Genomic DNA, 16959 nt, shown 5'->3' on the forward strand with positions numbered 1-16959 from the left:
TTTCAGTACAAAAACCCGAAATTAAGGCACATTCAAAGTAATAACAACTGTAAATATTTTCCAAAGAGACAAATTCTTCTTTGCAAGAAGGTAGCCAAGGCAAGGTTGCCAAGGTAGAGACTTTTTTTAACAAAAACACCACTTTAAAGTAAATTTCACACGTATCGTTAATACAACCTCAAGGAGAGCTCACTCATGGTCGTCACCTACAAGTTTAGTCTCTTGCAAAAAAAGCTTTAATTGCTATCTTAATAACACTCTTGTATTGGCGTAGTGAGGAGGCGTCACCGTGATGGTCAGCAAGTTATTTTGAATAAAGGAGTTTGAGCAAAAAACGCGTAACTTGGGCAGAAATGTTTGTTTTATAAACACCACGGGCGTTCGATGTTTCTAGGGACGTCATTTGTGTAAAGAACCCCCACCCCCCACTGCCTTCTTTGATATACATGATCGCCAAAGTGCAAGCTGGCGTTGCAAACTGAAGCCTTTTTTCTCTCCTTTTGGATCGTTTGGCCTCCCCGGTCTACAACGTCATTTCCCACAATTTCAAATGCCTGCAGCACTAGTATGGACGAGTAAGTAAGTTGCTAATAGTTGATGAATAGATTCTTCTTTGTATAAGATTTGCATGCTACTATGTCTTTGTTTATTTTCTCGCTCGCAATTTTCTTACAATTTTTGAAAACCTCATTTTGCATTTCGCATATTGTACTTTCTCGAAATTCTCTTCAAAATCACCATTTCAAAGAAGGACAGCTTGAAATGGCATTGAATTCCAAGTAAGACCTACAGCTCTAACTTGTACCAAATTCAACCATCAAATCCATTTGCATTGTATAATGATACTTTGAAGTCTTTTTGCACATTTACTTGACCTTTATTTTTATGTTTCACATAGATGCTTTTAAAAAAATATTCTTTAATTTAATTACTGTAAGTCATAGAGTCTTGGCACAAATACTGGTTCACACGAATTCATATGCAATGCAATCACAAGATAACTGTATATTATATGCCATGATTAAAAAAAGAATGAAGTTCTTTCGACAAGAAAACAAAGCTGTGCAATTTTGCTATTATCTAAATTCTTTATACAAGCAATTTTCAGAATTCTTTATTTTTCAAGAATAGCTATTAGATTCAACTCAGTCCTAAATATGAAACATACCTTTTAAATGTGAAGCTCCCATTCGCAAAAGTTGGTTTTCTGACTGTAGAATAAAAGCTCCATTGAAGCAAGCTGCCCATTCATTACTAGAACTTCTCGTGCAAAAGCTAACTTTTTTTATTGATTACTGCATAAAAACGTTGAAAAATTCAGCCACTTATATCGAGTGAAATGTCTCTCAAGGGATATGTAATTGCCAGTGCTAACAAGGATAGGTGATAATAAGGTTCTAGACGTGGGAAAATTTTGAAGAACGGGTACCTCATTAATTCCCAAGATTATCAATAACCACACTTGTTTGTTTTGTATAATGTCAGCAAAACAACAAATGTTTCCTGTTCTTGTCTTCTGGTGCCTTTTCTCCTTAAAGCTTTAGACTTTTTTCAATTAAAACAACAAAGGGTTAACACATTGATGTAAAATGTTTACACGTTGCAAATTAGTACTTTGTACAGAAAGATATCAAGTGTAGTTGGTTATACAATGATAAAAACCTATTGTTAGTTTTTCTGGTGCAAATAACATACACTTGACCCAAAATGCAATCTCAATCGTCATTAGTATTCATTATTAAAGCTTTATACTATTCAATATGTGATAAGGCAACGTTTTAAAAGACTGTCAAAAAAATTTGTGCACTATACAAAAACCTGTTCATATTCTCAATTGCATCCCCATTTCTTTGTTCAAACAATGTTTTGTTGCAATTTTGGTGTTTCAAGTAGGCCTGATTTGTCACGTATCTGTTAGCTGACACTACAACAACGATTTTTTATGGAGACAGGGCAGCCTAATGCAGCTTTTAACTGAAAATGTTGAATTTGTAGTAAAAAGCTTAAGCTACTGGGCTTTTAAAGACATTTGAACAGGGGTTTCATCTTAAACCAACAACCTTTTGTGACCTACAAACTTTCTAATAATCACGTAGCTTCATTTTCAGATATGGTAATTTTTCCTAACATTAAAAACTCTTTTGGAACCACTCTACATCCAAAATTGAGAAAGAAGCAGCCCATTATATAGGGTAATAATTAGCTGTGCAAGATGTTAATATCAAATTAAGTATTTGCATCACATGTTGATAATCAACTTGCTTGTGATGAAAAAAGATTTAGAGTTTGAATCTGATAACATTGAGGCAGGGTGTGGTGTTTTATTTATGCTATAAGAATAAGAGCTTTTTTAATGATTAAGAATTCAAATTACTGTAAAAATATAAAATCAAGATCGCATCAAAATATAACTTTGTCTGAATCTCCGTAAAAGTGTATGGAATTGATGATTAATAATTAAAGTTATCGTGAAATAAATTTAAGAAAAGCATTCCTTACACTGTGCTACAATAAGCTAGGATACTAAAGTATAACAGATCTAATTTAAAACAAACTTTGACCAGGTTTATCAAACCACAAAGGCTGCAAAAGAAAATTATTTATAAAATATGATCCGAATGGGTCACAAAAAGCATGAAAAACAACTTTAATTGAAAAGCATTCACAAATAATAACACGTATTTTGCGATAAATAAAGGTACAACGTAATGAAAAAGACCTGTTTGGAACTTCAAACTGAAATGAAACAAATAATATTTTTTGTGAAAAAGTGTTTTAGAAACGTCTCTTGAAAATTTCTGTTTAGAAGGAAATTATAATTGATGTAAAATACATCAGAGAAAAAACACTTAAATGAAATTTCGCTTTTAGATTTATTAACTTTGCTAGCAAACAGTAGCGCAGAAAAAAGTGCATAAATTAAAATAAAGTTTGAAAACACGAGATTGATATCTGTTGGAATATAATTTAGGTCGAACTATGCAATTCTCTTATTTGAATTGTTGTATATAGTTTAAAATTGCAGTCAAAGACAGTTGCATTGGCATATAGCCTGTGTAAAATTCATATAAAGCTCTATGGAATTGAAAGGTAATAATGTCGCCGTGCAAAAAATAAAAATATTTCGACATCATACATCTGTGACGGGATTTTTCAAATTAGCTTTTGCAATCATTTAGAACTTTTGCAATCATGTCTTTAATTGCATAATGTTTATAAAATGCGCTGATTATTGTTCTATATAAAAAACATTAAAGAGCTTAAACTTCTGTGACGTTATCAAATTTTTCAAACACGATACATAAAATTTGTTCATGTAAAATTTACAGATTTAATAAAAACTTTGTAATAAAAAGTTAGATTACCTTTAAGGTCTTTACATGGAGTGCTGATATTTAAAAACTAAAGAAATATCGAGTTATAAATCATCATTTGACTCCAACATAGAAGAATTGTCCTAAATAACACAGCTTGCATTTAACTACTGTTTTTTGGTTTCAGCTATTCTACAACTACAAGTCTTTCAAGATTTAATGTATCAGTTTAGTTGTTTTCACAAAATAAAGTTGTTAAAATCGCAGTATTCAAAATCATCGAGCTTAAAATTTAAGAGCTAAATAGGAAATAGCTCTTGGTTAGTATTCTTTAAAATGACTTTGGCATTATCAATAAACAAGGAATCGCACATGCCTAAGCAGAGCTACGGGATTCAAAAATCTGCTGTTATAGGGTGGCATACTTTGTGTACCTCTACTTGGTGGCGTATCTCACTTTCTTTTGGCATTGCAGTTGAGACTCACCCCAAAGCATGAAGTGAGCTCAACACCGTAAAAATATTCATCCTAAATTTAGTTAGAATTTTTGGCCCGTTTCATCCAATACATTATTTTAGAAGTGCAATCATACACCTCACCTTCAGAAGGCAGTGTAAATTTGGATCATCTTTTGAATAAGGTTATAATGCATTGCATTAGATATTCATTGAATCAGGATCTATCAAATATCTCATTTCTTTTACAACATATATTGTAAATGCAACGTTTTCATTATCTCATATATTCCAACAGAGTTAAGTTCCGGGTCGCTTCATCAGTAAATAAAAACTGTATAATATTTCTATTTTGAATTGATCATTGAATTGTTTTTATTCGAGTTTATCAGCACAATGTTGAGGATTAATTTATCACAACTACTTCAAATCTTGTAACTTGCCAACTTTGGAATGCTTGGCTCCCTTTTTCGCCCCAGGATATTAGCGCCTTGCTTCTTTCATTCTTTCAAGCTACAAGCTTTACTTGCTTCTTTCATCCCTTTTATTTTCTCCCTTCTTTTCCTTGTATGGGCCTTGCTGTAGGCTCTTCAGGCCTATCCCAAATGTAATCAACTAAAACTGTTAATTATATGATCATTAATTCAACGTTATTAGAAAAATAAATTGATAATCAATGAAAAAAGAATACTAGAAAATATATTAATTGGGTGTAATACATATCTTAGAAGCATATATATCTCAGAAGCTTAAAAGCTTAGAAGAAGAATACATATCTTAGAAGTTTTTTTGTGTCGAATATTTCTTAAAAAGATTAACTTTTATTGGATTCATTTTTAACTGTAAATATTTAGGGAATTGGCATTAAGGCATAGGACACAGGACACATGAAGAACAGCAGTTTTAACTCGTTGAAGTGTATATCCGGTATAAATATTCGTCTTATTATTATTATTATATCAAATAGCAGAGGGCCTAGCTCCTATCCTTGCGGGATGATATATTTGACATAGAGTCAGCTGTCACATGTTGGTTTTTTATATGTGCTTTTTCCCAAGTTAAAGAAATTTAATTTCATTCGAATATTAAGAAGGTCAATTTTATACACATGAAATTTTCTTATAAAAAAATTGAAGATGAAAGAGTCATTTGCCATTGACCGCCCGAAAAACCTTCTTCTATATTACGCCTTCATCGTCTAAACATTTCCTGACTTGTTCAAATTACCCATGTAAAACTTGCTGAAAATCAAGATGTGTTTTGCCATTTCTTTTATTTCTATTCAAACGCCAATTTTGATTTTATAATTTTGTTTATTGATCAGGTTGCCGAATGACAAATGAATTAAAGGGAGAACTGAAGCATTTAACGACTATGAAATGACAGCTTACTGCTGATTTTTGTATTTCACTTAAGCTTTATCGAGCTTTAGCGTTAAGGTCCTGCTCGAAAAAAGACATAAATAATTTTGTAACAATAAAGATAAAAGTTGATACAAGTAAAAATATTGTCACAAGTTTTGAACTTCAAATTACATTTTAAAACTTTGCTACTATGCAAATTCTGCTACTTCTTGCTACTATGCTTTGATTTGATATGGCAGTATTCAATGTATCATTTACTTTTTGAAATCATCATTGATTCACTTAATAAGGAGATTTGTCACTTCAGACTGAACTTCAGATAAAAAAGCAAAGAGCAGAAATTTTATTGCCATCGATTAGCAACAATATTCCATAACTGAAATATTGTTGATAATATTCCTATTATTCCTAGCTCTATTATTGACCACAATATTTCTATCTCTAGCCCAGCTACTGGGCACAATGCTTCGCAATAACCTATGGAGTCAAAACAGTACTCCTAAGACCTTGAGTTTATAAATTTTTTTGTTTAATGGATTGTTGCTGACGTCATTTTTGCAGAACCTAACCGAAAGACTGACATATGCGTTTGCAAAAAGAATAGGTTCCCTTTTCAAATCTGGATGCAGAAATCGAAATCCGATTTAAAAAGGGCTTATAAATTTTGCCAAAGAATAACCTTGATGTTTGCTCACGACAAGCTGCAATGTTTTGGAAAAGTATTCGCTATCTTGAAGGTATTATTATGACCCTTTGAAGTCATCCAATAATTTACCCAACATTCATCAAATATTTTCTCAAATATTAGGCGTGAAAATGCAGAAATGCTCAAACAACCCAAAATTTTGCTCAAAAACTTCTGTCTGTTGGCTGCACATCATCATTTATCGATTCATTTTATTAATTTTCACCAAGATTCAAAAGAGGATGTGGCCCAGCGCTTCTCGTGGTGAACCAGGATGGTTAGTTTCTTAAGCAAGCTGAACGAAATTTCAACTGAACTTATGTATTCTTATGTGAACTCATGCTTAAACTGAAAGCTAGCAATTAGTAAATCATTGTTAAGCGCCTTAAAAATTTGCTGCGTTTAAGTCATATTTGTTCTGTCGATTTCTTTCATTTAACATTTTAAGCAATTGATTTTTCCAGCAGGGAAGATGTTCCTCAGCAAACATTGAAAGAGGCAGTCACCATCACTAAAATGATATGCTTCGTATAAAGCGTATCATTCAAAAGAAACAGGGTCGATGTTTTAAGGGTACAAGTAGCTCAACCTACGTTAAAAATTATCATTTCATATTTCATTTGTAAATATCTATAAAGGCTAAGAAGTTTCATTTGCCTGTTTTTCAAAATAAATGATTATTAATTAATTATCACTCCCTTTTGTGTTTGCTGAGACTCTCCGAAACTACTTGGCCTGAACATCAGACTCCAGGCTACTAACTTTGCAGGAAAACTGTTTATCAACTTTCAGAAAAAATTCCAACCTCGCTATTTATTCTGACCCACCCCATCAATAAGGCGCCTAAAAGAATGTGTCAAACTTTATGTACCTGCAAATGATACAAAAAACGGTAAAAAGGTATTTTGCCTACGGTGGCTAGTGAAAATTACATAATGCACTTGATGCAGGCATCGAGTGATACTTTCTCACTCAACATAAAAATGTATGTGCTCAATACAAATTGAGCCATAATGCCACATCAAAGAAACAAAATTACAATTAATTCTAGCATTTGCTTTTATTAAGATACTTTTTTGCAACGAATATCCTCCGAGACCATAGCATTCGACCAATTTCTTGTATCACTCATGCATAGTTTTTGTAAGATAAATACTGAATTCGGCCTATAGAAACGTTCGCATCGGGTCAAGTATTTTTTCCATGGCAATAGACGTGCATGCCTTCAATGTATGGTACATAAGGTATTTGTAATGCGTTTAAAAGCATTTAATACCAATTTGTCAAATTATATTTATCCTTAATCTTGTATGAAGCAGTGAAATAAGCCTGGTCAAGTGGTTTCATGTCTTGAATGCGTATTAGAACAGAGAATACCACATTCTAAGCTTAAAAAATTCTGCTGCACATCTTTGTATCAAACCACACGAATCAGAGGGTGATCCTCTGTACGTGACAAACTTTGCCTGCATTAGCTCAATGTCAGGTTTTCATAAGGATAGGGCATTAACTACTCGGGGGCGCAGCCAACAATTTTTTTGAATGGGTACAGGAACAATTTTTGCCTGGTGATACGGTGTGGTGTACAGCATCCCTTTTTCCTAAGTTTCTAAAACAATGGTGCCCCTATATTAATTCGATCCTTCCTACAGTACTGCATAAGGAGTCGATGCGAAATGCAATGATGCAAAAGCATGTATTTCTCAAGATAAGATTTGAATAAGTAAGTAAATATTTTTGCAAACGATAATTTGGGGTTGCCAATTATCACAAAGTGTGAGATTTAGCCGTTTCCTAGGCACAGGAGTTTACGTAAGATTGACATCACTGCCCTGCGTAACGGAAAGAAGTCTGGCCGACAAAGAGCGTATTGGGTTCTCAAATGTAATCTCTGTTTGGATAAGAGGCTTTATAGATTAACTATAACGGAAAGGTACGTACACTGGCAATGTTGGTTTATACAACTTTTTTTCAAAAAGTCAAGATATATCTAATAAATGAAACAAAGTTAGAATGCGATGAATTGCATCTCAGATGAATTGAAAGTAGTTCAAATGCATTTTCATCAATTTAAAGGTATGCAATTATTTAACTAAAAAGTGAAAAAATGCAAACTTGTCATAATTCACTAAGACATTTCTAAATGGGTACTGATCCAACAGAATACGTGTTTTTTGTTAAGGAAAAGAGGTTATGCTCGAGCTGGTTATGTCATCGAAGATTATAAGCCTTAGTTGACTTCTCTGAGAGCAATTCACGTATTAAGTGCGGCCAAATATTTGTCATTGAAATAAAGGTACTAAAATCATGAGATGGCATAATAGAAGAGTTTCAAGTACAGCGAATTAAATAAGTTAACCCTTTCGTTAGTAACAAACTCTATGCAGCTGAGTCACGAGCCACAGAGGTACCATTGAAAGGGGGCTCAGGGCCCAGCCCTCATGTTTGGTTGGATGTATTCTTTGTTGGCAAACACTTATTATGCTATAGAATTTATATGAATGAGCAATTTCTTATCAGTCTTTTTGAGTCGGTGAATGGTTTGAATGATTTCATATACAAAACAGAAGAGAGTCTTTAACACAAAAGCAATTGTATTGTATGTAGTCTTGGGTGTGGCTTCTACAAGTTGCTAACATCACAACCCCTCTGTCTACCTTTTAGGAAAGAGCCCAGTGTGTCCAGTACATATCGTGCAGGGTTGGGTCTGTTTTGCTACTCCACCGCCTATGAAACTATCGAAATATAGCAAGTTGGTTGGTAAAATCGTCTGAATGTCACTATGATTGGGACGGTCTGTCTCTGTGTATTATGCTACGACAAAACGCGCAAAAGGCCATTGCCGTTTGTTGAGTCTCTTCAAAATGTGAGCGCATTTGGGCGTGGCTATTGGCTTGGTAGGGTACAATCAGATGAGCAGATGTGTAAAACTAGCGACACGCCATTGAATGTTACGATTTTTTTTCATTACTTGATTTCTGTGACCCAAAAAGACCAAGCATTGACTTGGAAAAGGTGTTTGTACTCACTGGATTATTCCTATAAGAAATCAACAATTATTTATGAATTTGCCAACAGATACCAAGCTTGTGGAAGTGTCAACCCATCGCCCCCCCCCCTCCCCCCTTCAGTCTATTCTAGTTAAAGCCTTGAAACCAGCCTGATGATTAAATTCGTTGCCTTTTGCAGTACGTACTTTCAAATTATCTATAGGGAAAATAGACATCAAGATCTTTTTTAATTTCTCAACCTTTTGGACAGACTTACACCCTGTTGATAAAAATATAGTCAATAAGAATAGTAAGGCTCAAAATTGCTGAAATTTTAGAAACAATTAAGAATAATCCAAGACTCAAACTTCATCAAGAATTAGATTTTTTGTTCATTGAGTTTTTTATGAAAGCAAAACAAATATCAGTTTAACGTTATATTTTTTGAAACAAATGTATCAGACCTTTGAGTACTTAAACAAAACTTTTGCTGAATGCAGAGCTATTTTTGCAATTGGTACCGAAGATTGCTTAGGAACTGATGAAATAGACGGAGTGAGATGGTGTTGTAAGATTAAGTTTTATGTTTTGATTCTATATTTACATAAATATTCTATATTTACGATTAGCTCTATTCAGTTCTGTTCCGTTCTTGTTTTGTTCTTGTGATGATGTAATACAACAACAAAGATTTAATTTTTTTCTCTGATCTTCAGGCAAATTTAAAACTTGTGATGCTGAAGAGCAATATTTCTTGAAAAAAATCTTAGGCTTAAATTAAAAATTTGAGAATAAAAAGGTGTGCTGTCAGCCAACACAAGGGTGCTTCTTAGGCAGCAAGAGTATCGGAAAATCGTTTTAGATTAAAACTCAATACTCAAAATGATTTAATAGCACATAATATCTGTTTAGCTGCAAAGATTTTTAATCTATCAAATTGAAACTCTAGCTGCATTTTTACCCTGTGCTCCTTGTTGTTGATATTTGTTTACGTCTATTGCCATGGAGAGCCGAAACCTAGTGTTTAATTAAGGTTTATGATCAATTGATTCATGGCACAATTGAAAATTCTGCTAAGTTTTAGAATCTCCTTTAGGTCTCTGTTATTCTTACTAAAAGAAAAAAACAATCTCAATAGATATTAGGCCTGATAAACTACAGTGTTTGCACTGTTTTCTAGCACACCTATTCGCAAAACCAGAGGCCGACAGCAAAGAATCTTGCAACGTCTCTTAAACCAACAGCACATGCCCACAAAGGTCTACGTTGTAAGCTACTGCAGACCCATTTAACAAAAATAAGAGTCTTTTGAAGGGATTTTAGCAAAGGAAAAGCACTATCACTTGCAAAGAAAACGTAAATTTACAGGGCTTGTACTTAAAAGATTTATCATATTCCTCTTATCATTAGAAAAGGGGTGCCACGGACACATACTTGGGAAAATACAAACACTACTGTCCCAAATTTCAGCTGAATTATTTCCATTGTCGCGGTTTTAGATAACGCCTTTTTCTAAAAGATAACACCCTTTTTAATTTCTAAATCCTTCCATTCAGAACAGACGGTTCCTGGCGATAATTCTGTGCTCGTAAACTTGAAATGGAAAAACTATAAGATAAGGAATATTAAGCTTCCTGAAATATATCAAATAACTTTCTTCAAGTCTTTTCGAAACACCACATAGTATTATTTTGAAACTTTTAAAGACATACTATAGGCATAACTGCAAAATTGCATTACCTTGTATCAAAATGCCCTTGTCGATACTTTAATATAGACGAATTGATTTGTTATCAAGACACAAACGAACTTAAACAAGGGTTTTTCTACTTTGCATCTTTAGCATCGTGCACGATTTAAGCGGACCAAGAGCGTTAGTTTAATATAACAGACATCCAAAATAGATGCATTGATAGCTTTTCTTACATCGTCCAAAGAAGGAATCGTAAATCGTAGCTTAAACATGATTCGTAATCGGACGAATAATGTATTTCAGACTTGTAATTCTGTTTTTGAGTCTGATGATGGCTATTGAAAGCGATTTTTGCTTCAACTTAGACCCGGCTTGCTTTTGCGTCAATTGCTGCGTCTAGTTTCGCATTATTTGCATTGAAAGCAATAAATGCAGTGGTGTAGCCACGGTCTGGACTTCGGCGGTCATGTCCTCCCCAGTTTTCCAAGAGGTCGATTTTCTAATGCCTCGAAATCCTTTTAAAAAATCTTTGGGAGGGGGTTGATCAGATTGATTTCGATTTTCTTTTGTGCAGTGTTACAAATAATGCTGCACGAGCAAATTGCTTTTCCAAATATTTCGAAATACTGTAGGTCAAATATACTTAAATGCATTTATCACGTTCTCCGAGAGTCTAAGGAATTTTTTTGTCCACCCCTGTTTTTTGAGCAGGCGATGCCACTGAATAAATGCCACTGCTTGATCACCACCTTGATAAAGGTACTAAGGAGAAGGCAAAATGGGTGGCTATATATGAAAACTGTCAAACGAATGTTAGCAATACAGTCTGGGCAGACTCATTTTACCACTAGCAACGCCAGAATAGACATACTAAGCGAGATTGGCAGGGTGTCTTTCAAGTAGCAAAAATAAAACTGGTTAGGGAAAGGCTTTGAAGAGTTTAAGTGATGTTAATAGCGAGTACAAAAATCTACATTCCAGTGTTTCTGCTGTAAAAAGAGACAAAGAAAGAAAAAGAGCAATAGCCACGATCCGAAGATGTTTGTAGAGTTATTTCAGAAATTTTTTCAAAGAGATACAGAATCAATCAAACTTGTCAAATGTCAAAAGATAGCCTTGGTCTTGTTCCAAAAAAGGTCGGAACGATAAATGTAAATGCTATTATATCATTAAAGCTTATTAGATATGTCCGGGCAAAGAAGTGATGAAACCAAGTTTTGAAGTATCTATATCGATAAGCTAAGCCATTTATCAATTGTTATGTTCAAGTTATCAGCTCTTAGAGTATTTTATCAAATTCTCTAAAGCAAAAATCAAAAAAACATATTTGTGTTTGATTTATATGGTTTATCACACACAAATTTCTGATAATGATGATGTGATCATTCCGTCATTAGCAGTCCTTCCAATCTTTGGATAAAGTTTTTCACAGGCAATTACGTAAAAACATCTGTTAATCCGACAAATCTTATTTAAAATAGGTTAGTTGGATTAGAAACAGAAGCCAAAAGCAAACCAAAAACATTTCCTCGTGGAAATTTACACATTGCTTATGCAAATTTAATGGACTTGGACCTCAGTTGAAATAATGGCCGTATAGGCTAGACGGAATAAAGAGGCCTTGAAAGAAAAACTACAACAACTCGATTTTTGATCTCGTTTTGGAAATTTCTTTAAGCTTTCTGATTGATTCTGAGCATAATTGCACAATCGGCAAACTATATTCAATTATTAATCTAATGTTTAAACCCCTTTTTCTTAAAATTTCAACTATTAAATCGTGACATTTTATTTTACAATTCTTCTAGTTTGTAATTTAATTACTACAAATGTCATCCCTTTAGACTCAAAGTATAAGATTAAGCTCTGTCACTCTGCTTGAAGCAACGCAAACAACTGTTGAATCGAGATCCGTTTGCAGCCAGACACTGCTTACTAACATATAATTTTAAGAAAACATTTTGTGTGACTATAGCCGAAGTTTTTATTACATTTCATAGCTTCAGGTTTCTTTTCTAGGCAGCTTAATTTCCTAGGATGGGCAGCTAAAAATTCTTTGTTAAAAATTATAGAACTATTTTCAGATAAAAATCTGTGTGCATAAACGGCAAATTGTCAGCGGCAAAATCAAAGTAATTAAGGACAGTGAAATCGAATCAATTTAAAATGATAGTGGGGGCGAGATACAAAGAAATGCTACCCCATGAATGCCTTATTGCTATAATTACACATCGTCATCTGGTGATTAAGAAACGGTGTCTTGGATATGTTTAACAGAAGCTTGCCGTTGCTTGAATTGCTTGTGTTTTTTGCGCTCAGCTTTAGACGTTCTTGGTAATTCAGCTGATGGAAATTAGGACAACAACAGCCGGTATCCTTTTATACCAGCCCCCATAAGTAATGAAAGTGCCAAACTCCATTGGTCCGAGACAACATTATCCTCGGAGGCATCACGGCTCATGCCTATTTACCAAATCATTTTGAACTAGCCGTTCCCATATGTATTTGATAAGATTCAGTCTCCTAAAGTCAAGACTGTTTGTCACGGGCTCCCAGATCTTAAAAGGTGACTTGTTCATGTATAATATTTTGGTGGTTGTATGTCGTAATTTGTAATAACTTGGCTCAAAAGCTTGTTTTAACAATAACAGTTTTATGTGAATCATTAAACTGTAGATATCCTCATAAACTGTTTCTATACTAATGTTTGAAGATCCAATATCCTCACAATTAAAATTGAATTTCCTTCACTAAGACATTGTGACGTATTAAAGCGAGTCTATAACTCAACCAGCCAGTTACGTTTTTATTATTGGAATATTTTATCAAATTCTAATTAGATGTGCTTCAAAATAACTTATAAGAATATGAAACGGGCGACAAAAGCAAAGAACTGAGACAATTTTGTTGTCTGAAGACCAAATTATCAGTTGAAGACAAATAGTGAGATATTCGACATCGCACAGCACGATATTTTTTTAGTCAAACGACTTAGAAATTCACTTTTAAAGAACTGAATCATAGAAGGACCAGTTTTCAATTACAATGCTTTACTGAATTAATGAATTAGACAGAGATCTGAAAATGGTCGAAGTATACATAGGGTAATTAAAAATTTTCGATTATAAATTGAGGCGAGAACTGTCATAACATAGAACGATTAACACAACATTTATCTAGCCATAAAAAAGCACATTGAATTGCTTTTAAAGATTTTACATTATGCTAGAAACCTCCAGAAGAAAGGACTAACTTACATTCTCAAACAGAGATAAAAAGGCTAAGAAATCATTTTCGCTTATGATACCAAAAAGCATCTTAGAGATCAGTAAATTCTTTTACTTGCTAAACAGCCCCCACCTTAAATAATCCCATATTTTTCATCTACAAATTGCTTATATTAAGAAGAATCTCAGGGACCTATGGTATCATCCACCCCTTTTACTAAACCAATGTAAGTGTTTTTCACCTGTTGCAATAAGGTGCAATCAGCTTTTTTTGTCAAGACTGTTGCTTAGCGTCTTTTCTTTATGATAAGATAAAATGCTCTAATTTAGATGAATAAAACTTTAATCGCCTAGCATATGTATTCGAAAGGAAATGACATAAATATATTTATTATACAGCAAATTAAGGATGACAGTTGACCATTTAAACTCGTGCAGTTCAAATTTTCAAAGCCTTCAAAAAGTCTTCAAAACTTTGAGAAGTTATCTTGCAAGTATCAATACTTTCGAAAAAAGCCCTTTGCGAGATGTTAGCAGTATAATAATTCTGAATTTTTTGGAAAAAATTTGTGTCCTGTTACTTATTGATAGTCAGTTTTTTCTTCTAAGTCTGAAGAGTGTGAACATTGTGCGGTACCCGTCCTTTAAAGCTGCGCTAACTTTCAAACTAATTTATTCTGAGGCCGGAAATAAACGGAGGGATTAAATCAATGGGAGGGGGAACAAGTAAAAAAACACACAAGAGAGACTAACAAAAAAGGAGAGGTCAAAAAAGAGGGGGTTCTTCGTTATTGAATGGCTATTGTTGAGTGTGATCGCGAGAATATTTGAATTTCGAGTATAGTTTAAAATTTTTTCTGGATGAAACATGAAGTTTGATATAAGAAGGGTAAAATCCCGAAAAAATTAACAATTGCCTCGTTTATTCCTGACCTCAGAGTATGATGCGCTGCTATTAACCACAGACCCTTTGTTCTTCGTCCTCTATTAATTGGTGGATATTTTTAGAGACATTTCTTAATACGATCATCTATTACGCATATGCTGAGGTTTGCAACGTCACAGGGAGTCAGTCTTTTTGGCATGTTAAGCTAATTTTGTTTACTGACGAATGCAAAGCCACATTTCTTTTAACGTTTCATGGTTTTTGGTATCTCATCTGATAACGTCCGTCGAGCATCGACGATCAAGGGCACTGCTCATCCCAGAATCAAAATTTGTTATGGCACTTAACACATAGTGTTATGGCACTTAATTTCTTATTACTTTTTTAATTAAATTGTTGTGGTTTTACTATCAATGAAGTACAAAATTCTCGAGATAACTGCATTTCAAAACTAAGATGTTACTTTCTACTACATACACCTTTTTGCAAAAATCTGTCAAAAACGCTTTGCCCAAAAAGAATCTCACTACGGTCCTTGGCTAAAAGCTGTGGTCCTCGGTTCAAAGCTTGTAGAAAACCAAAGAGCATTACAACCTTTAGTTATGATTATTTATTACTATTCATTATTTTTTGTTTCAAAAGGCCAGCGAATTACAGTGTATGAAGTGTAAAAGTTTAGAAAAAGCCAACAGCAACAGCTTATTTTTGCTAACAGCAACAATGAATCCTACTTTCTATTCTGAACCTAAGACTTGCGAATGATCTATAAAATGCTGCAGAAACTTTGACAAGCTACTTATAAACGTTTTTCAACGCGCATTTATAGGAACAAACCTTCAGTTTGAAAGAAAATTCCGAGCAGTTTGGAGAGTTATTCTTCAAAAGTTCACAGAAGCAGCTTTGTTAGTACACTTTGGCAAGGGAGTGACATGCAGTTGGAAAAGCCGACCTTTTACGAAAGAGCGGTCGAATGGCTACTTCGACTGTTTTTACTTCATGTAAAGAGAATTGATATGTTTTTGTACCGCTTGCTTGAAAACGAAAGGAAAGATTAAAGTCTCTGCAAATATCCGTTAAGTTCTAGTGATATTAGAATTTATTGGATAGGGAAGATACTTGAAGCAAGTCGTTTGAAGTTCATGGCAAACGTCATCCGTTGATAAGTTGCAGTCACGATCTCTTTCTCTGCTTAATTTGTGCACAAGGCATGTTTTGAATCGTTGTAGGAAGTCATATGAAAACATCTTCATTAGCAAACTACCTTTCGCTATGCCTAGTTAATTGATTAGTCTACATAGCTTTCGTTCTCCAATAAGTAAATAGGAAATTTTAGAAAGTTTGATTTCAAAGTGAGTAAGCTTAGAATCGGGAGGCTTCATGAGGTCTCCTAAGTGAATATTTATTAGAGGTGAATGACAAGTTCCATACCAGTTTAAAATTGCATCTTTTTCTTCATCATTTTTATCCTTATAGTTATAGGTGAATATAAAAACAAGTTATTTTAAGAGAAAGAGCCACTGGGAGCAGAATAATGATAGTTGATTTTTGAGCAACTGATGTCTCAACCAACAGAAATATCATGCAAGCGTTGCATGGACATCTATTGAGTTTTGTGAAGCTCAGGTGTCTTTGGTTTCAGAAATAGTGCCAAGCTCTAGAAGCCCTCATCAAAAGAGCTTCGTTTCTGGACTAGCTCAGCCACTCATTTTTTGAATATTTTGTGGGGATCGAATTGTTATCCTGATATATGGCCGAAAAAGCAAACCAGATACATAAGAAATCTAATAAATTGCATTTGCCCAGTAGTGGTTTGCTGCTTTTGAATTTATGCGGCAATGCCTTGGCTGAGTCCAGACTATCACAAGTAAATAATGATTTCTACGTGATTACAGAATATATTACCTAGTTGAAAATTGTGAAACACGACGAGCTTCTCGATGGCTTGAGATAACGTAGAATTTATGTCAAAGAACCTCTTTTAATTACCGTTACCCGCTAAAAATATTGTTCTTTTACACAATCGTGAGCTAGATTACAAACAATTCACTCTTTTTACCAAGATTTTTACTAAAAGACAAGCGCTCGACGAGTTTTGAATAAGGAAAGATGTAGCGTTGGTGAAAAAGTATCGTTTTCATAAAATCTTGCAAAAGTGAGCATACACTATGATGCTTGATGAAAATCTCTGTTTACCGGTCTTCTATGAATTGCTCAATGTCATAAAGGTCGAGAAGTACACGCACTGGTGTATAGAACAGGACGCTTCTATGCGGAATAATGAGATTCTCTTACGCAAAGTGTGAAATAGCGATGTCTTAGTGAAATTTGAGTTGATCCAACATTTT

At 34.0% G+C, this 16959-nt stretch overlaps 1 long non-coding RNA gene across 1 annotated transcript in view; it reads right to left on the minus strand.

Moving 5' to 3' along the window:
- Positions 1-3972: 3972 nt before the first annotated feature.
- The window catches only part of LOC135681606 (uncharacterized), a 50625-nt gene continuing 37638 nt past the window's right edge, over positions 3973-16959 (minus strand). The window contains exon 3 of the long non-coding RNA XR_010515625.2: positions 3973-4390. This is a non-coding gene — a long non-coding RNA (uncharacterized LOC135681606). The remainder of the gene's footprint in view (positions 4391-16959) is intronic.

Source organism: Rhopilema esculentum, chromosome 12 (assembly GCF_057945365.1).
Source record: "Rhopilema esculentum isolate cy_ngs chromosome 12, ASM5794536v1, whole genome shotgun sequence".
Taxonomy (NCBI): Eukaryota; Metazoa; Cnidaria; class Scyphozoa; order Rhizostomeae; family Rhizostomatidae; genus Rhopilema; species Rhopilema esculentum.